Here is a 22,110-nt window from a genome sequence, read left to right as displayed (position 1 = left end):
CTCCGTCCAACCCTACATTCTATGTGGAGATATAATCAACCCATCCATCCCTACACTCCAAGTAGTACCGAATGCGACACAAAACAATAATTTGCAACTGAGCTACCAGTAAATTAGGCTTAAAGTCTTTCAGTACACTTCCTCCGAATAACAACCCCTAACCCAATGCAATGCCACATACAATGGATGATATGTTATTATGCAATTTCAGTACATATATTCGGTTCAGATATTAACATGCTCAGTACAGATATCATTCAGTCAATTTCACACATTTAGGGGTTTAAGTAGCGCTTACCGACCTTACAGTAGGTTCACAGTTGACTTAGGCGACCCGTGCAACCTTAGAAACATTCTGGTAAAAATGGGCTCACACGTCCGTGTGTCCCATGTGGCCTACTCGGTCCAAATTGGCCTTGGCCATGTGATCCATTTTTAATGTAACCCATGCTAGCTACATATTCATATATGTTTTCACTATTTACTGATATGATCTTTGAAAATTGTCTACTTGAGTCATTGTCCCTAAATTATTTATATCTTGAGCTACAGAATTCCAAACTAAGAACCGCTTAATGTTTTCGAAATTAGACTCAAATACCTTTCTACCATAAAATTTTCAAATTTTATAGTTTATCAAATAAGTACAGTAAAATCTTCAAATCTATCCCGATTCTGCTGTTTGACAGCTTCAACCTTTCCTTACAAAAAATTATTTATCTCTTAGTACAGAATTCAGATGATGTTTTCGTTTGTTTCTCTTGAAAATAGACTCGCTAAGGATTTAAACATATAAATTTAAGCCCCTAATTATTTCTTTTACAGTTTTTGATGATTTTTCCAAAATCAGAATAGGGGAACCCGAACCAATTCTGACATTGTATCACAGAATTCATTATATCTCATAACTTACAATTTCATTGCTTACACTATTTCTTCAATGAAAAACTAGACTCAATAAAATTTAATTTCGTATTTTATTTAACCTCTAACTCAATTTCCACTATTTTTGATGATTTTTCAAATTTAGACTACTGCTACTGTCTAAAACTATTTTAATGCAGAATGTTGATTTCCAAGTTTATAACACCCTTATTTCGTTTCTCTACAATTTTTCGCATCATTTTCTCTTATTTCTCGACAGCAAGTAATTTTGGCTTTTCGCCAAATCCCATTTTCTGCATTTTGGATACACACCTGGTATCGTTTCTGAAGCGTAAGCACTCCTAAGCCTCCAGAACCTAAAAATCGACAAACAAATCTCCAGATTAATCACTTAATTCGTTTTTAATCAACCAATTTTGGAAGGAACTTGACCAAAAACCTAACAAAAACACTTACCTCCCTTGAGTAACCACGACTTCGCACAACCACAACGTCGATTCAAAACCACCAGCCCCTTGATTAACTCCTAAACACCAAAAAAGAATCCCCCTTTTAGAGATTAACCAGGAATGATTAATAAAAGACAAAACCGTTACTTACTGAACACACACAACCAACAATGAACAACCAAATCAATTGGAAAATAAAGAAATAAACAGAAGGGGGAAAAACAATAGAAATTTTGCCAGCAACTAGGGGAAAGAATCGTCAGAAAAGGGAAAAAAAGAAGAAAATGTCAGAAAAAATTTGGGTAATTGGAAAGAAAACTTAAACTCTACTTCTTTTTTGCAACAAAACCCCCATTATCTCCTAAAAGCACTCCTTATTAAGCCACTAAAACACAACTACTCAAAATTTTCCCTAACACAACTCTTAGCTAAAATTGGAGCAAAAATACTGTCTCCACGTCATCATAGAGAATTGAACACAGGACCTCTTTCATACCAACACTCCACTTATCCACCAGACCAGTAGGCCCATTTTGTTAATTATTTGCCAAATTTTACTTAAAAGAAAATTTTGGCCTCGAAATTTGCTTGATCAGAACAAATAAGGATACTGCTGACGCGTCGCATCCTCAGGCTCCCATGTGACCTCCTCAGTGCTATGGTTACGCCATAAAACCTTCACCAAAGGAATAGAATTCCTCCTCAGAACCTTTACGTCACGATCCAGAATCTGGACAGGCTCCTCTTCAAAGGTCAAGTCTGGCCTTACCTCAATCTCCTCAACAGGGACAATATGAGTAGGATCAGAGCGGTAACGCCTCAACATAGAGACATGGAACACATCATGGATACGATCCAACGCCAGAGGTAGCTCCAACTGATAAGCAATTGGTCCCACTCGCTTTAGAATACGGTAAGGTCCAATAAACCAAGGGCTCAACTTGCCTTTACGACCAAACCTCAGTACCTTCTTCCATGGTGAGACCTTAAGAAAAATGAAGTCCCCCACAGAATACTTGATCTCACGCCTCTCCAACTCAGGACCTAGAACACGTCGCTTGCCCAACTTAGTCCAACATAAAGGAGTCCAACACTTACGACTGTACAGTGCCTCGTAAGGTGCCATCTGGATGCTATTATTATAGGGAAACTCCGCTAACGACAGATAATCCTCCTAACTACCTCGAAAATCAATAGCACAGCTCCTCAACATATCCTTCAGTACCTGAATCACCCTCTCTGACTGACCATCAGTCTGAGAATGGAATGCAATACTGAAGTCCAACCTTGAACCCAGAGTCTCATGCACCTTTTTCTAAAACTGAAACGTGAAACGCGGATCCCTATCAGAGATGATCAAAACCGGTAACCCATGCAGTCTCACTATCTCAGAAATATAAAGCTTCACCAACTTCTGCAAAGAATAATTTGTCTTAACTGAAATGAAGTGTGCATACTTAGTCGTCAGTCGATCCACGATGACCCACACTGAACCTTTCTTAGTAGGTGTTAAAGACAACCCACTAACGAAATCCATCGTTACACGCTCTCACTTCCATAGTAGAATCTTAATCGGCTACAGCAATCCCGAAGGCAACTGATGCTTAGCCTTAACCTGTTGGTAAGTCAGGCATCTAGCCATAAAATTTGTAACCTCTCGCTTTAACCCTGGCCACCAATACAACTCTTGAAAATCTCGATACATCTTATTTCTGCCAGGGTGCATAGCATAAGGGCTACTATGCGCCTTTCTCAAAATAGACTGTCTCAAGTCTGAATCATTCGGCACACATATCCGGCCTCGGAAACACAACACACCCTCAGAGTTCAACCCAAAGTCTGTAGTGCTACCACTCTCAATCTATCAGAACCAAAGACCCAAAGACTCATCCTCCAACTGCATACCCTTAATTTGCTCGATCCAAGTCGGCTTGACTTGAACCTCAACCAACAAACTCCCATCATCGAACAAGTTAAGTCGAACGAACATTGCTCTCAGATCAATCATAGCCCTACAGCTCAATGCACCAGCCACCATATTGGCCTTTCCAGGATGGTAGTCAATGGTACATTCGTAATCCTTAAGCAGCTCAACCCATCTTCGCTGCCTTAGATTCAGCTCCTTCTGAGTAAGGAGATACTTGAGGCTTTGTGATCAGTGTAGATGATACGCTTCTCACCATACAGATAATGCCTCCAGATTTTTAATGCAAAGACTACTGCGGCCAACTCCAAATCGTGCGTCGAATATTTTACCTCGTGTGCCTTAAGCTGACGAGACGTATATGTAACCACCTTACCATTCTGCATCAACAGACATCCCAAACTGACATGTGATACATCACTATAAACTGTGAACTCCTTTTCAGGTTCAAGCTGTACCAAAACAAGAGCCTCAGTCAGTACAGTCTTAAGCTTCTCAAAGCTCTCTTGCTACGCATTAGTCCAGTAAAACGGTACGCCTTAACGTAGCAGCTTAGTCAAGAGTACTGCGATTAGTGAAAATCCTTCCACAAACCTTCGGTAATAACCTGCCAGCTCCAAAAAGTTACGGATCTTAGGCACATTCTTAGGCTGCTTCCAATCCAATACAGCCTTAATTTTTTAAGGATCGACTTGAATCCCCTCAATTGACACCACATGACCCAGAAATGTTACTTCACGTAACCAGAACTCGCACTTGCTAAACTTAGCATAAAGTTGTTTCTCCTTCAAAATCTGAAGAACAATCCTAAGGTGCTCATCATGCTCACCCTCAGTCCTCGAATAAATTAATGTCATCGATGAACACCACTACAAGCCAATCCAGGTAGGGCTGAAACACTCGGTTCATCAGATCCATGAAAGCTATCGGTGCATTATTCAATTCAAATGGCATCACTAGGAACTCGTAGTGACCATAACGAGTCCTAAATGTCGTCTTATGCACATCAGCCTCCTTAACCCTCAACTGATGATACCTAGAACGCAAGTCAATTTTAAAGAACACAGACGCCCCTCAGAACTAGTCAAACAAATCATTAATCTTCGAAAGTGGATACTTGTTCTTAATAGTCAACTTATTTAGTTGTCGGTAGTCGATACACATCTTCATTGATCCATTATTTTTCTTAACAAACAGTACCGATGCTCCCCACAGGGACACACTAGGGCGGATAAACCCACGATCCAATAACTCCTGAATTTGAGCCTTAAGCTCCGAAAGCTTTATTGGTGCCATTCGATAGGGAGCGATAGACACCGGAGCTGTACCAGGGAAAAGCTCAATCCCAAACCCCACTTCTTGATTCGAAGGTAAACCCGGTAGCTCCTCAGGAAAGACGTCTAAAAAATCCCTCACAGTTCTGATGTCCTTTAGAGTAGAGTCCCCAGAAGCGGAAACACCTATGTAGGCCAAATACGTCTCACATCCCTTGCGAACCAGTTTCTCATCTACCAGTGCAAGGATCACGTTAGCAAAGTAATTTCGACGTTCCCTAATCACAACTACTTCATTTCCCTCCTTAGTTCTCAATACGACCTTTTTAGTCGCTCAGTCCAAAATAACACGATGCTTACAACCAGTCCGTCCCCCAATATCATATCGAACTCCACACCATCAAATCAGCCAGAAATACCGTCCATTGAACCTCTAAAGGAACATCCCTATGTAGTTTGCAAACTCTAACTGATTGCCCTAGTGGGCTTAGCACATTCACCTCACTAAAAGTACTCTCAACTGGAATTCCTATGTTTTTGGAAATAGAACAGGCAACATAGGAATGCGTAGATCCTATATCTATCAATGCAGTGTAAGGTACACCACAAATAAGAAACGTACCCGTGATGACATCCGGAGTATCTCTGTCCTCTCGACGACGTGCAACATAAAATAAAACAGGCTACCTCACTTTAGTCTGTCCAGCACCTCTGCCTGGTGCTCTTTGTCCACGACCCATGCCATTACCACCCCTAGCCTGACCACGGCCTCTAGGTGGCTGATGTGCTACCCTCTGTGACTGTGCAGTACGAGTACCCTGAGCTTGTATCTGATCGGCCCTTAACGAACACTCCCTAATGCGATGATTCAATGATCCACTCCTCAGACACGCCCCAGTCCTTCTCCAACACTCTCCTTGATGGCGTCTACCACAGTCGACACATGGATGCAGTCCAGTAGCAATAACAAGGGGCCCAACTATAACTGACCCATCAGCTCTGGCATTTTTCTTAGGCCTCTGCATAGAACTCAAGGGCTCTGAATCCCTCTTGTTCCTACCTCTCTCCCTATCGCAGTTTTGACGCTCAGCGTGCTTCACCGCCTCGACGATCTTTGCCTTCTAAACCAGTAAAGAAAAATCACGCTCCCTCTGCGGAGCTATCAGGACTCTCAAATTATCTCTAAGGCCATCCTCAAAGCGAACACAATACTTATACTCAGTCGCCACCATACCTCACGCATAGCGGCTCAATCGCAAGAATTCGGCCTCATACTCGGCCACTCATCGATCTACCTGTGTTAGATTCAGAAACTCCATCCTACGGGCGTTGGAACGACAGAAATGTGCAAGTGTGTACAATCGCAACAAGTAATAAAGTGACAAGTAAATGTCAAGTTATCGTACCCACAGGGAGTGTGAAAAGAATTATTTATGCATGCTATTTAAAACACTTTTGTGAAGAAAAATATTTTGTTTGAAGAGGGTGATTAAAAACTAATATTTTAAACTAAGTAAACTAAATAAATAAATCTCAAATGCACGATTTCAAAATATGATTTTAATCCAGATGACATAATTGTGTTAGATTAATTACATTTCTTAACTTAGAATTATTAAACTCATGTTTATATTGTTACGAATAAATTCATGACAACTCGATAATTTGCTAACTTATGAACATACTCACCTACCAAAATCCATTTATCTCTTGACTATATCCCTATGTCAATTCAACCGATTAAATAAATCTTAATAGGCAAATATGTTATTGCACATACATACTTATTAAATCGAAATAATCTCTTGTACATATCCCTATGTTAATTCAAACAATTAACTCGATTTAATCAGCACATAAAAGACTATGTGAGGTAACAAAGTATCATTACCTTGAAACATTTTAATCATAATAATCTTGCAAGTTATGCAATGCAAATGTATCGTAAGATACCGTTGCTAATCTAACCCTCAGCTACCTTAGATGATTAAACATGCACTGATTAAGTACTGTGTCCATTAATTACAATTTCAATCCGTTTAAATAATTAATTCATTAGTTACCTAACAATTGTAATGCAAGAATAACTCAGTCATGGTTTTACTTAATTAAGCATCTTACCGAGGCCTATAACAACATAACACAATTTTAATAATTTTAACAAATGAAATGCAATCAACCTAAAACGAATTAAATTCAAGCTAAATTGATTAAATTAACCATTCCAACAACATAAATATTCATAGATATGTTCAGCATAACAACAACAAAAATTAAAAAGATAGGGAACAAGAATCAAATCTGGTGTTTTTCCGTGGCTAGACTAGTTGCTCCGTTCTTCCTTCTCCGCTGTCCTCGTTGACCAAGGCTGCTATGAACACTTAATTGCTACTCCAAATAGCTGATGAATGCCCCTTTCCCAAGAGGAGAAATCGGCAAGAGATTAAGGGAATTTTGGAATGGAAAAGAATAGAGAAAGTAGAGAGAAGAAAGGAAATATGTGAATGCTTGAGGTGTGTTTTTCAAATGACTAGCCTAAGGGGGGTTTTATAGCTGAGGAGGGATGCTAAAAATAGTTAAAATTATCAGCCAAAGAGCCCTCCCTTGGCCGGCCACACATGTGGCAAGGTTGATAGTTTCAACTTTGCTAATTTAGGCTTGGGGCAAATCTATAAAGCCCCTAATTGTGGAGGGGTTTGAATGCAAATTGAACAAGTCTTCAAGGGCCTCTTTCCAAGCTTAAATAATCAACTAAGAAGCTGATTTGGGTCAGCTCTTGGGGCGGTTTTTGGTCTGTCCATTTCTTGGTCGGGTCGGTTCACTCGGTTCAGTTCAACTAGACCACTTTTTCATAATTAATTAATAATAATTTATTAACCCAAATTAAATTGGATATAAATTAAAATTAATTATATTATAAATTAATACATATGATTTTAGATCGTCTTAGGCTGAAATTTAGTTCGCCTCGATACTTCAAATTGCTTCTCAATTTTACGCTTCTAGCAGTGTCTGCCGAGTCATTTTTCGCCCTTTGTACAAATATGTCGAAAATAACCAAAATTTATCAAAATTAATTATAAAGTTAACTAAAATTCAACATGTTCATATTTTAAGTGCACTTTAATTATTTTGTAAAAATTAATTATTTTTCGACTAGAATTTTATTGAAACTGTATGATTTTAAGTTGAAAAGGGTATGTAAAAATGTGTAAATTTTCGCGTTTCCACACCCCCAAACTTAATTCATTGCTCATCCCGAGTAATGTACAAATTAAAAAGAATTACTCAGAAAATACCTTTGAAAAATTCCTTCAGAATAACATTCTTCCCAGAATTATGAATCTAATATACTTATGCCCAAATACAAGAAATTTTATATTTATGCTACTTAAGTATACATATCGTTCAAATTAATCTCAACAAGTATTATGATAGCACAATTAGACTAAATGTTTCCTTAACAAGACATGTTAACCCTTACCAAATTGATTTTATTTCCTTATTCAAGATTAAGCTGCAATCATTAAGATTAACTTATGCCTTCATATGTTGAACATAGCAATTTCTCTCCACTAATGTAGGTAGCATAGAAAAATTGAATCAATAGGTTTTTAAAAAGGTTGTAACATAGCTAGGCTAGAGTTAGGTAAAAGATAGATAAATTTAGGCTTTTAAACCCCAGACTTAGCTTCAATCGGACCTTTGGAATAATTTCCATCAATACACCGACTTACTTTGCTTTCACATGCTGCTTTGTACATCTATTTTCTTTCAAGTACATGTGCTCCTTTTTTTTTTAGCATTTTACTGTATGTACTACAATTTTTAGAGCATTTGATACTTCTTTCAACTCCCCCAAACTTATTTTCAAAGAATATTCTAAATAGTACTAAGTCTAGTGTTTGAGACAATTTAAAAATAATTAAGAGAGAAGTGATGGCTAAATATTGCAAGGGTTCAAATAAAATTAGGTCATATAGTCTTAAAGTTGGGTTTCAAAGGATAAAATTTCATCAAGGTTGGCTTGAAAGGCTCAAACGGTCCAAACAAGAGTTGCCAAATCATTTTAAACATTTCATGCTTCCTAGGATTTCGCCTCAAGAAACTACTAGGTCAATTCTAGAGACTTAAACTTTCATGCATGCCTACCTTTCTTAAGGAACTAAAAATTTTATGGTACGATTTGCATGCTTTATTAAAAATACATTTATATCGTTATTCAGCTAACATAACAATTTATTGATATAATAGAACTTTATTTATACTGAAGTTTAGCATACTTTAAAAAAATTCAAATTATTGAACAAAATATATCCTAATCATAATTAAAAGAACTATTTATTCTGAGTGGAAATAATTTCAATTTTTCAGTCCCCTACTTAAAATGAACAATGTCCTCATTGTTTAAAGTGAATAGATACTATACACCAGGTAGGATTCTAGAAAAGAGGATGTGAGTTAATTTGATTGCTTAAGTACCAATATCTTTCTAAATCCAATCTTAAACATGTATATATCTATTGCCACACTTTATACTTCGCGACTTGTTCAATTTTATTAATGATTTCCATCTCTTGTTTTATTATGCAAAAATTCTTGATTAACTTTATCCTAAAATAACCTAAGAACATAAATAAAATAAAGTCGAGATCCCCTATTTATTTATTTGCAGATCCTTCCGAATTCGACTCATGTTTTGCTCCATCATTATTGTCTTTGCATGAATCGCTTCACTCCTTTGTGAATAATGGGTTCCATGGTTCAAATATGTAATCTGAAACTCAGGCACAATAAATGGGTCATTGTAAATTTTTGTAAGGGCACTTCTCATCGAGTCATCCCTTATTTTTGAGTATTTCCAATAATCTTGTTGCTGCCACTGCATATGTTGCATTATGTCTATCAACTTTGATAGCTCATCTCAAAGATCTGGGCGAGGCGATTGAGCTTTGAGCATTGAAGTCTCGATATCAGGTTCAGCTTCTGGTTCCATTGGTTCCACCTTATCATGGACTTCAGCCGATTGCACTGGCTCGACCTCTGTGGGATCTTCTTCTTCATCTTTTTTAGGATCCTCACTTTTTTCAACTCGTTGCTGTAGAACAGAGTCTCCAGCTATTCGATAGTGGTCCCAATCTGTAATTGTGCCCTGACTAGCTTTCAAGCACAAAACTATTATCGTAAAGGGAAAGTAAGCTGGGCCAAACCGTGAACGTCTAACGGCACAATTTCGCATTTCCCTCAGGATAATTTTTCCCACATCAATGGTCTTCCCAGTTAAACTCGAGTATAATAAGACCATTCGCTCTAATGAGATTGTAGTCCCATGTGAGCTAGGCATAAGGATGAATCGAATGAAGTAGAACCATACCTTTGCGAGTGGTGTCAAATATTCTCTTCGACAAGTGTGGATTCCTTGCTTTGACATAGCCCACTTAAAACTTGGAACTATAAGTTCCTCGAAAATTTCTTACAAATTTTCAGACTCTATATTGCTCATCAAAGAGGAATATTCATGGTTTTCGAAGTCATGCAATTCAAAGAACTCATTAATAGCGTTTGAAGTTATTGGTAACTTGATTCCACGAACTGTAACTTCCTTCAACTCACTTAAGGTTAAATTCGCATAGCATTCGCGTACTAACTCCTCATCCATACTAGGTCTCTTCTCACAAAACAATTCCCAATTGAGAGTTTCAGCAACCTGACAAATACGCGCCATAAAACCAATATAGATGCTTTCTTTCAATGTGAAACCTTTCTCTAGATGCATCTGTTGATTCTTGAAGATACTCCCGTATCTTGCTTTGGCTTCTTCACAGTGGAACTTGTTTTGTGATTCGTCAATTTGGGCAGATGCACAAGTTCTCTTGCGAGGCATGATTAACCTGATCATAAGATGGTAACAATTATTTTCTCAAACATTTAATTAATATAAAATATTAATAATTCAATAAATTGAAAAATTAGATAATTAAATTAAAAGTTAGGAGAAAAATTGGTCTTAGCACCTTTTTTGTAAAAATTAATAGCTCTTAAGAAAAATAATTTTGAATCAAAAGATGGAAAATTAAAAAAAAAGTTGAGGGGTTTTTGGCTAAGGATGGGTGAAAGGGTAATGTGTCGCTCGGGTATACAAGGCAGCAACGCGCAGCAGGGGATGGATGTGAGCAGCGTGCGGATCGTTGAGCAAGCCTGGTGTGGGCGGTGCAGGGTGCTGCTGATCGATCAGCTGGGCGATGCTGTGGCTAAGGAATTGTTAGGAGGTTTCGGCACTTAAGGGTTTTGGTGTTTTTGGAGGGAATGGTGTATGAATGAAAAAAAAATAAGAATAGATGGGTGGAATTTATAGTGAAATGAGTAGGAGCTAGAGTAGAATTCTTAAAAATTCTAAGTTCTAATTCTACTCAAAGTAAATAACAATTAATAATTAATATAATGCATATTAAATTATTATTTGCTATTAATTTATTAAGCTAAAATATTATCAAATAAAATATGATTAAATTAAAACTAATCCTAACTCTAAATAAACCTAATAATAATTAATATATATTATAATGGATATAATTATATATTAATAATTATCATCTTTTCTCTTTTTATTGAACTAAACACATTTATTCTAGATGCTTTTAAAAATATTTACAAAAGGAGGCATCTAATTTTTATATTTACAAAAGAGCAACCAAAATTTTAAAAATAATTCAATTAAGCTCATAAACTTAATGAAAATTCAAAATTGAGTTGCAACATAAAACTTGGATCAAAATTGACCCTTTTATTTGAAAAACTAAAAATTTATTTTGTCATTTAGGGAATAATTTCTTGGGAAATTATGTTAAAATCAATTCCTAGGAAAGATTGGAGAAGTCACAAGCGGTCTCGCTTAAGTTCCAACCTCCTAGACAGAATTTATTTAAACATACTAATCCCAAAAATATACCCTAAATCATTTATTCAAACAAAAGAACAAGAAAAATTAATTATCTGATAAAATGATTGAGATTTGATTCTGTTCAATTTTATCTCCCCAGTAATGTTTCAAGCGTTAAGCATTAACTCGAAAATTACCTCCCTTACCTTGAAGTTCAACAACTCCGTATGGATAGACTCGATGAATCATAAATGGACCGGACCAACATGATTTTAACTTACCTGGAAAGAACCTTAATCTAGAATTGAATAACAAGACTTGTTGACCTGCTTCAAATTCTCGAACTCAAATGTGCTTGTCATGCCATTTCTTGAGTCTCTCCTTAAGTAATTTGGCATTCTCGTATAAAGACATTCGAAATTCTTCTAACTCGTTAAGTTGAAGCATCCGTTTCTCTTTGGCACTTTTAAGATCCAAGTTGAGTGGTTGGATAGCCTAGTAAGCTTTGTGTTCTAACTCCAAGGGTAGATGGAAGGCTTTCCCAAAGACTAACCTATTGGGTGACATCCCTAAAGGTATCTTGTATGCTATCCTGTAGGCCCATAAATCATCATCCAGTCTTTTGGACCAATCTCGTCGGTTTAGGTAAACTATCTTCTCAAGTATGCCTTTGATCTTCTTGCTTACCAGTTCAGCTTGTCCATTCGTCTGCGGATGGTAAGCTGTAGCGACCTTGTGTTTCACTCCATGTTTATCTAATAATCATTTCAATCACTTGTTCACAAAATGGGACCCTTCATCACTGATGATTGCTCTTAGGGTTCCAAACCTTGTGAACACATGTTTCTGCAAAAACTTCATTACAACCTTAGCATCGTTTGTCGGATATGCCTCTGCCTCAACTCACTTAGACACATAGTCTACTGCTACTAATATGTACGTGTGACCAAAAGATGGAGGGAAAGGACCGAGAAATTTAATACCCCAAACATCGAATAATTCTACCTCAATGATGTTTGTTCGAGGCATCTCATTTCTGTTGGTGACATTTCCGAACCTTTGACATCGATCAGAACTCTTTACGTAAGCATACGCATCTTTGAATAGTGCTGGCCAAAAGAATCTGGCTTGCAATACCTTCGCTGCAGTACGTGTGTAATAGCCTGAATATTCAGTGGTGTCGGAATGGTGATTCAAGATCACTAAATCTGACAAACGAGTAGAAAATATTATAAATTTAGTAAGTATAAGTTAAATGTGAAGTTAGAAAAATTTTTGAAATAGTGAATAGTGTACTAGGAATAAATATTAAAATAATTAAAATAAAAAACGAGGTATCGAGACCTCGAAGATTTTAAACCGAGCCATAAATATTTTTAGAAATATTTATAGAGTGTCATTGAGTTGGTATTAAAGTTTCGTTAGAAAATTTTAACGTTTGGATAGTTAATTAACTAAAAAGGACTAAATTGAAAATAATGTAAAATTTGTTAAATTGTGATTAAATAGCTTAAGTGACAAATGAGGAGGGATTTAAAAGGCAATTCGGCCCAAATTTTATGGGCTGGACGGTTGGGTAAGAAAAATCAGCAGAATGTAAGTAGAAATAGGGGCAAAATTGGAAACTTAACAAATTAAACATTTAAAACAAAGACAAAAGTGAAAAATCTAGAGATCTCTTCACAATTTATTAGCAAAAACGCCATAGGAGGTCTGAAACAAGCTGGTTTTCATATATTTGAATCATGTAAGTTTAATTCTTGATTATTTCTTCTAATTTTGTGATTTTGATACTTTTACAATTAGGCCCAACTAATTATTTCATTAGTTTTTGATTTCATGGCTGATTTTGAAAGTTTCTATGAATACATGCTGGAAGTATATGATGAATTAACATGGAATTAAAGCTTTAATTTTGTTATATGATGATTTTATTAAGTAATTTTGATAGAAATTGATTTTAGGGACTTAATTGTGAAAAAGTTGGGAATTAAGGTTTGGTGTTGCGATTTTGAGTATGAAAGGCTATGTAGTAGTTTAAAATAGTTGGAAAAGGTGTTAATTGAGAAAATTAGATCAATTGAGGGTTAATTGAGTAGGGACTAAATTGTAAAACTGTAAAGTTTGGGGTAAAAGTGTAATTTCGAAAATTTAAGGGCATAAATTGTGAAATGGATTAGAATAGAATTATATGCTGATGCATGAATAAATTTTTATTTTAGATTGAGAACCCAAGCAAGCCGAGGAAAAGAAAAAGTAGTTGATTAGTCCACGAACTTTTGCAAATTCGCAAATCGACCTGTAAGTTCATATGGCTGAAATTTAATGATTAAATGTTAATTTTATGAATTATACAATGTATGATGAAATGTATTTATTGTTGAAATGAGAATAAAATAAAAATGTGAAAATCGAATAAATGATCAAATTAAGTGGGCAGCGGATTTGAGTACTTCGATAAAGTGACAAAGTGATAAGTGGTAGTTTTAGCTACACTTATCGATCAAGTGACAAAGTGATAAGTGGCTACACTTATCTGATCAAGAAACAAAGTGATAAGTGGTTACACTTATCGATCAAGAGACAAAGTGATAAGTGGCTACACTTATCGATCAAATGATAAAGTGATAAGTGGTAGCTTCACTACACTTATCTCGATCAAGTGGCAAAGTGATAAGTGGTAGCCTAGCTACACTTATCTGATCAAGGACAAGTGATAAGAGGTCATATGTTAAAGTGAAAGTGAAGTACTCAATTTTCCGTAACCGTTCCTTAATTTCGATCAAGGATGGTAAGTGACAAATGGGCCCAAAGGAATTATGGTAAAAGAATAAGTAGTAGTGAGTTTATACCAAGGAACTCACCAAAGATTGTGGTTGACAGGTAAATTTAGTAATGGTGTATATTGTATAAGTGTACAAGCGTTTGGTAAGATTTATGTTTTATGCCTATGAACTTACTAAGCTTTTCTATAAGCTTACATGTGTGTGTTTATTGTTTTTGTAGATTAACGTATTTATACATTCGGAGGATCGGATCTACATCAAGAATCACACTATCTAGATATACTCCGGTAGATTATGTTAAGCAACTTTTTTGATTTATATGGCATGTATAGGGAATTGAAGTAAAAAGTAAATTTGAATGTTATGGTTGCGTTAGATATCAAAATATATACATGTTTTTAGTTTGAAATGGTTGATTGGTTGAACTTCATTAGTATTTAAATGAAGTAGATGAAATACTGGAATTGGTTGTGATTTGAAATTTGCAGCGAAGGTTAGACAATTATAAAGGGGTTATATTGAATTTTTTTTAAAAAATTGCAATGGAGCAGTTCTTGGACAGCAGCATTGATGTAACTTTTAAAAATCACCAAAAATAGTGGAAATAGAATTAGAAGTTGAGTGAGAAATGAAATTAAATCTGAAAGAGTCTACTTTCATATGAAAGAAGTGGAGTAAGTAAAAGAATTATATAATTTTAGATATTTGAATTTTAGTGAAACAGGGCAAGAATGTTTTGAAGTCCCTGTTCTGACTTTAGAAATTCATTAAAATTGTACAGAAGGAATTATGAGTTATAATTTATATTTATATATTCCTTAATGAGTATATTTTCATTATAAATAAGTTTAATCACCATATGAAGCCTTTAATAAGAGATAATTAAATTTTAGTGATGAGTGGTCAGGATAGTCGATTAGTGAAATAGGGGAGAATTCAACTAATAAACTGTACTAATTGGCTAAAGAAAAAATTATGAAAAATTTATGGTGAATAGATATATGAGTCTAGTTTCAGGGAAAATTTACGGATCTAAGTTTCGAGTTTCGTAGCTTGAATTATAATTATTTTAGTGACTGCTGTACAGGTGGACAGCTTTATTATGAATGATGAAATTAAATTTGAAAGTAAATTTTTATGCCCCGAACTTTTAAGTTAAGTCAAGTAACGCCTCATGCTCGACTCCGGAAATGGTATTGGGTAAGGGGTGTTACATTTTATTGGTATCAGAGCCCGGTTTAGCCGGTTCTCAGAATATGTGTGAAGTGTAAAGTGTTTAGAAATACATGCCATATAAATCTGTGATAGTGTGATGTGTATGATCCGATCTAATCTTTGTTATTTTTATAGATATTCTCCAATTATAAAGATGTCAGATATACCTGAACGTGCCGAGCAAGAAGAAGTTAACAGTAGAATACAGAATCCTGAACAAAGAACAATCAGTGATGTTTCGATTTACCAAGTGCGAGAGCAATAATTAAAGAATATGATTTATGGGATTATGAATCAGTGGTATACTGAAATGAGGCAAGAAAGAAATCAGGCTGAACCACCTCCTCCCCCTACTGCTCCATTGATGGTACCCCCGGTTGCTCCTCCACCTCCTACAACGACTGAATCTAGTAAGCGTTCTCCATTGGAAAGGCTTAGAAAACTTGGAGCCGAAGAATTTCGGGGAAGGACTGATGATGATCCCGTCAAAGCTGAATATTGGTTCTGAGTTTGATAAGAATTTTTAAAGAAATGGCTTGCTCACGGATGACTATTTGAGATGTCTTGTGTCTCTGTTGAAAGAAGAAGCTTATAGTTGGTGGGAGACGATCGAGGCTGTGGTTCCGGCAGAGAAAATTTCTTGGGAATTTTTCCAAAATGAATTTAAGAAGAAATATGTGGGCAGACGGTATTTGGATAAAAAGAAAATGGAATTTCTTGACCTACGGCAGGGTAATAAATAAGTAGCTGAATACGAAAGAGAATTTGTCTACCTCAGCAAATATGCCCGAGACATTGTACCTACTGAAGAAGAAATGTGTATCCGGTTTGAAGAAGGGTTAAATGATGAAATTAGAATGATGATTGGGGGTAATGAAATACGAGAGTTCGTTGTTCTGTCAGACCGTGCTCAAAAACTCGAAGAAGTATACAACAGAAAAATGCAGCGGGATCGGAAAAGTAAAGAGCCATTCAAAAGAGGTGCTTCTAAGTCATTTTCAGATTTTCCAGTGAAGAAATCTAGAGAAGAAATTAGTCGAACTACATCAGTTTCGGGAAGATCGGGTAGAGATAAACCAAGACAATCTGATTTCAGGGTATTCGATAGACCTGCAGCAAGTGTGAGCAGCGTTCAGAATGCTTCCCGGCCTAAGTGTCAATATTGTGGAAGATATCATTTCGGAGAATGCAGGACTAAGATGGGAGCTTGTTATAAATGTGGGGCTACTGATCATCTTATTCGAGATTGTCCCCAGCTGCAAAAAGATGAAGTGGAACAGAAAGAGATACAGAGAACCATTCCCCAAAGAAGTAGACGTTCAGGCCAGAGCAGTGCTACAGGGACTACCCGTTCGGGTACGAGGGAATCAGTTGGTCGATCAGAGAATAGAGCACCAGCACGCACCTACGCCATTCGAGCAAGGGAAGAGGCTACTGCTCCTGATGTAATTGCTGGTACTCTCTATCTTTATGATGTTATTGTTTATGCATTGATAGACCCTGGGTCTACTCATTCATATATTTGCACTATGTTAGCATCTGAAAAGAATTTATCTGTTGAGTCCACTGAATTTGATATACAAGTCACAAATCCATTAGGTCATAGTGTGATGGTTAATTTGATATGTCGTAATTGTCCTTTGAAAGTGAAAGGCTATGAATTTCCGCCGATTTGATGTTGTTACCCTTTCGGAATTTGACATTATTCGGGATGGACCGTTAATGAGACATGATCTTGTGGTGAATTGTCGTGATAAGCAAATCAGTTTGAAATGTCAAACAGGAGATGTAATCTCAGTTGGGTCTGAAAATATGGATGATACAGTCAGAATTATTTCAGCTCTCTCTGCTCAGAGATTACTATGCAAAGGCAACGAAGCATTCTTGGCCTATATCCTAGATACTCGGGGTTCTGATTTAAAGCTCGAACAAGTGCCAGTGGTGAATGAATTTCCTGATGTGTTCCCTGAAGAGTTACCCGGTCTACCACCTGATAGAGAAGTTGAATTTGTAATTGATGTGATCCTCGGAACAACTCCTATCTCAGTGACACCGTACAGAATGGCTCCAGCTGAGTTAAAAGAGTTGAAGGCGCAGTTGCAGGAGTTATTAGATAAAGGGTTCATTAGACCGAGTATGTCGCCTTGGGGAGCACCTGTCTTGTTTGTGAAAAAGAATGACGGTTCTTTAAGACTGTGTATAGATTACAGGCAGTTGAATAAGGTAACAGTAAAGAATAAATATCCTTTGCCTCGGATTGATGATTTGTTTGATCAGTTGAAAGGTGTTGTAGTATTTTCCACGATAGACCTTCGATCTGGGTATTATCAGTTGAAAGTTAAAGAGTGTGATGTGCCGAAAACTATCTTCCGAACTCGATATGGTCATTATGAATTTTTGGTGATGCCATTTGGTTTAACCAATGCTCCTGCTGCTTTTATGGATTTGATGAATAGAATTTTTCAGTCATATTTGGATAGATTTGTGGTTGTATTTATTGATGATATATTGATATATTCAACGACAGAGGCCGAACATGCACAACATTTAAGGATTGTACTACAGACTTTGCGGGAGAAACAGTTATATGCGAAATTTAGCAAATGTGAATTTTGGCTCCATGAAGTTGCGTTTTTGGGTCATATTGTATCAGCTGATGGAATAAGAGTGGATCCAAGTAAGGTAGCGGCAGTGGTAAATTGGAAAGTTCCGAAGAATGTTACTGAAGTGCGGAGTTTTTTTAGGATTGGCAGGTTATTATCGCCGATTTGTCAAAGATTTTTCAATGATTACCTTACCGTTGACTCGATTACTACAAAAGAATGTTGAATTTATGTGGTCAGATGAATGTCGTGAGTTTCGATCGTTGAAAAGATGTTGTGAGGCTCGATGTTGACTCAACCAGAATCGGGTGTACCGTTTGTAGTATATAGTGATGCGTCTCTGAATGGGTTGGGTTGTGTACTTATGCAGTCAGGCAAAGTGGTGGCATATGCTTCTCGGCAACTGAAACCGCACGAGAAAAATTATCCTACACATGATTTGGAATTGGCAGCGATCGTGTTTGCTTTAAAGATATGGAGACACTACTTATATGGTGAGAAATGTTATGTGTATACTGATCATAAAAGCTTGAAGTATTTAATGACTCAGAAAGAGTTAAATTTGAGACAGAGACGATGGTTAGAGTTGCTGAAAGATTATGATCTTGTTATTGACTATCACCCAGGGAAAGCAAATGTCGTAGCAGATGCACTTAGTCGGAAATCATCATTATTTGCACTACGGGCATTGAATGCTCATTTATCTATTAATGAGGATGGTTCTGTACTAGCAGAATTAAAGGCTAAACCTGTGTTCTTTCAACGGATTCGGGAGTTACAGGATGATGACCCAAAATTGATGATAAAACGACAGATGGTTCAAGATAAGTCAAGCTCAGAATACTCCATTGATGAAAATGGTATGTTATATTATCGTAATAGAATATGTGTTCCGAATAACTTAGACTTGAAAATTGATATTTTATCAGAGGCTCACAGTAGTATGCGTTCTATTCACCCGGGAAGTACAAAAATGTATTGTGATTTGAAGAAAATGTATTGGTGGCCTGGAATGAAACGAGAAATCTGTGAATATGTAGCAAGATGTTTGATTTGTCAACAAGTGAAAGCTGAGCATCAAGTGCCGACAGGGTTGTTACAGCCCATTATGATTCCAGAGTGGAAATGGGAACATGTCACGATGGATTTTGTATCCGGATTACCAATAATTCCGAAGAAAAAAGATTCGATATGGGTGATTGTTGATCGGTTAACTAAGCCAGCACATTTTATTCCAGTCAGAACAGATTATCCGCTTGAGAAGTTAGCGGAGTTATATGTGTCAGAGATAGTGAGGTTACACGGGGTACCGATATCTATTATTTCAGATCGAGATCCGAGATTTACCTCGAGATTTTGGAGTAAATTACAGGAGGCTCTGGGCACCAAATTAAATTTCAGCACAGCTTTTCATCCCCAGACAGATGGGCAGTCAGAGCGAGTGATTCAGATCCTAGAAGATATGTTAAGGTGTTGTGTACTTGAGTTCGGCGGTAGCTGGGAAAGGTATTTACCTTTAGCCAAATTTGCTTATAATAATAGTTATCAAACTAGTATTAAAATGGCACCGTCGGAAGCTCTGTATGGAAGAAAGTGTAGAACTCCATTATATTGGTCTGAATTAAGTGAATCGAAACTGGTGGGAGTGGACTTGATTCGGGAAACTGAAGAAAAAGTTTGTATTATTCGAGATTGTTTAAAAGCTACCTCCGATCGGCAAAAATCATATGCAGATTTGAAGAGAAGGGATATAGAGTTTAGTGTGGGTGATCGTGTATTTTTGAAAGTGTCACCGTGGAAGAAAGTTTTGCGGTTCGGCAAAAAGGGAAAACTCAGCCCACGATTTATCGGGCCGTATGAAATCATTGAAAGAATCGGTCCGGTAGCTTATAGATTGGCTTTGCCCCCGGAACTTGAAAAGATTCATAATGTGTTTCATGTGTCTATGTTGAGACGGTACAGATCAGATCCATCACATGTAATTCCTCATATGGAAATAGAGCTCCAACCTGACATGACTTATTCAGAGGAACCAGTGAAAATTTTAGCTCGGGAGGTTAAAGAGTTGAGGAATAAACGTGTACCACTAGTTTAGGTGTTATGGAATCGACATGGATCTGAGGAGGCAACCTGGGAAACGGAGGAATTGATGAGATCTCAGTATCCTAATTTATTCACAGGTATGAAATTTCGAGGACGAAATTTCCTAAAAGGGGGGGAGAGTTGTAATAGCCTGAATATTCAGTGGTGTCGGAATGGTGATTCAATATCACTAAATCTGACAAACGAGTAGAAAATATTATAAATTTAGTAAGTATAAGTTAAATGTGAAGTTAGAAAAATTTTTAAAATAGTGAATAGTGTACTAGGAATAAATATTAAAATAATTAAAATAAAAAACAAGGTATCGAGACCTCGAAGATTTTAAACCGAGCCATAAATATTTTTAGAAATATTTATAGAGTGTCATTGAGTTGGTATTAAAGTTTCGTTAGAAAATTTTAACATTTGGATAGTTAATTAACTAAAAAGGACTAAATTGAAAATAGTGTAAAATTTGTTAAATTGTGATTAAATAGCTTAAGTGACAAATGAGGAGGGATTTAAAAGGCAATTAGGCCCAAATTTTATGGGCTGGACGGTTGGGTAAGAAAAATCACCAGAATGTAAGTAGAAATAGGGGCAAAATTGGAAACTTAACAAATTAAACATTTAAAACAAAGACAAAAGTGAAAAATCTAGAGATCTCTTCACAATTTATTAGCAAAAACGCCATAGGAGGTCTGAAACAAGCTGGTTTTTCATATATTTGAATCATGTAAGTTTAATTCTTGATTATTTCTTCTAATTTTTGTGATTTTGATACTTTTACAATTAGGCCCAACTAATTATTTCATTAGTTTTTGATTTCATGGCTGATTTTGAAAGTTTCTATGAATACATGCTGGAAGTATATGATGAATTAACATGTAATTAAAGCTTTAATTTTGTTATATGATGATTTTATTAAGTAATTTTGATAGAAATTGATTTTAGGGACTTAATTGTGAAAAGTTGGGAATTAAGGTTTGGTGTTGTGATTTTGAGTATGAAAGGCTATGTAGTAGTTTAAAATAGTTGGAAAAGGTGTTAATTGAGAAAAATTAGATCAATTGAGGGGTTAATTGAGTAGGGACCAAATTGTAAAAACTGTAAAGTTTGGGGTAAAAGTGTAATTTCGAAAATTTAAGGGCATAAATTGTGAATGGATTAGAATAGAATTATATGCTGATGAATGAATAAATTTTATTTTAGATCGAGAACCCAAGCAAGCGAGGAAGAGAAAAAGTAGTTGATTAGTCCCCGAACTTTTGCAAATTTCGCAAATCGACCGAGTAAGTTCATATGGCTGAAATTTAATGATTAAATGTTAATTTCATGAATTATACAATGTATGATGAAATGTATTTATTGTTGAAATGAGAATAAAATAAAATGTGAAAATCGAATAAATGATCAAATTAAGTGGAGCACGCGGATTTGAGTACTTCGATCAAGTGACAAAGTGATAAGTGGTAGTTTTAGCTACACTTATCGATCAAGTGACAAAGTGATAAGTGGCTACACTTATCTGATCAAGAAACAAAGTGATAAGTGGTTACACTTATCGATCAAGAAACAAAGTGATAAGTGGTTACACTTATCGATCAAGAGACAAAGTGATAAGTGGCTACACTTATCGATCAAGTGATAAAGTGATAAGTGGTAGCTTCAGCTACACTTATCGATCAAGTGGCAAAGTGATAAGTGGTAGCCTAGCTACACTTATCTGATCAAGGACAAGTGATAAGAGGTGAAGTACTCAATTTTCCGTAACCATTCCTTAATTTTGATCAATGATGGTAAGTGACAAATGGGCCCAAAGGAATTATGGTAAAAGAATAAGTAGTAGTGAGTTTATACCAAGGAACTCACCAAAGATTGTGGTTGACAGGTAAATTTAGTAATGGTGTATATTGTCTAAGTGTACAAGTGTTTGGTAAGATTTATGTTTTATGCCTATGAACTTACTAAGCTTTTCTATAAGCTTACATGTGTGTGTTTATTGTTTTTGT

The sequence above is a fragment of the Gossypium raimondii genome, chromosome 5 (genome assembly GCF_025698545.1).
Source record: "Gossypium raimondii isolate GPD5lz chromosome 5, ASM2569854v1, whole genome shotgun sequence".
NCBI classification, from domain to species: Eukaryota; Viridiplantae; Streptophyta; class Magnoliopsida; order Malvales; family Malvaceae; genus Gossypium; species Gossypium raimondii.
The sequence above is the reverse complement of the archived record's forward strand: the minus strand, read 5'-3'. Positions refer to the sequence as shown.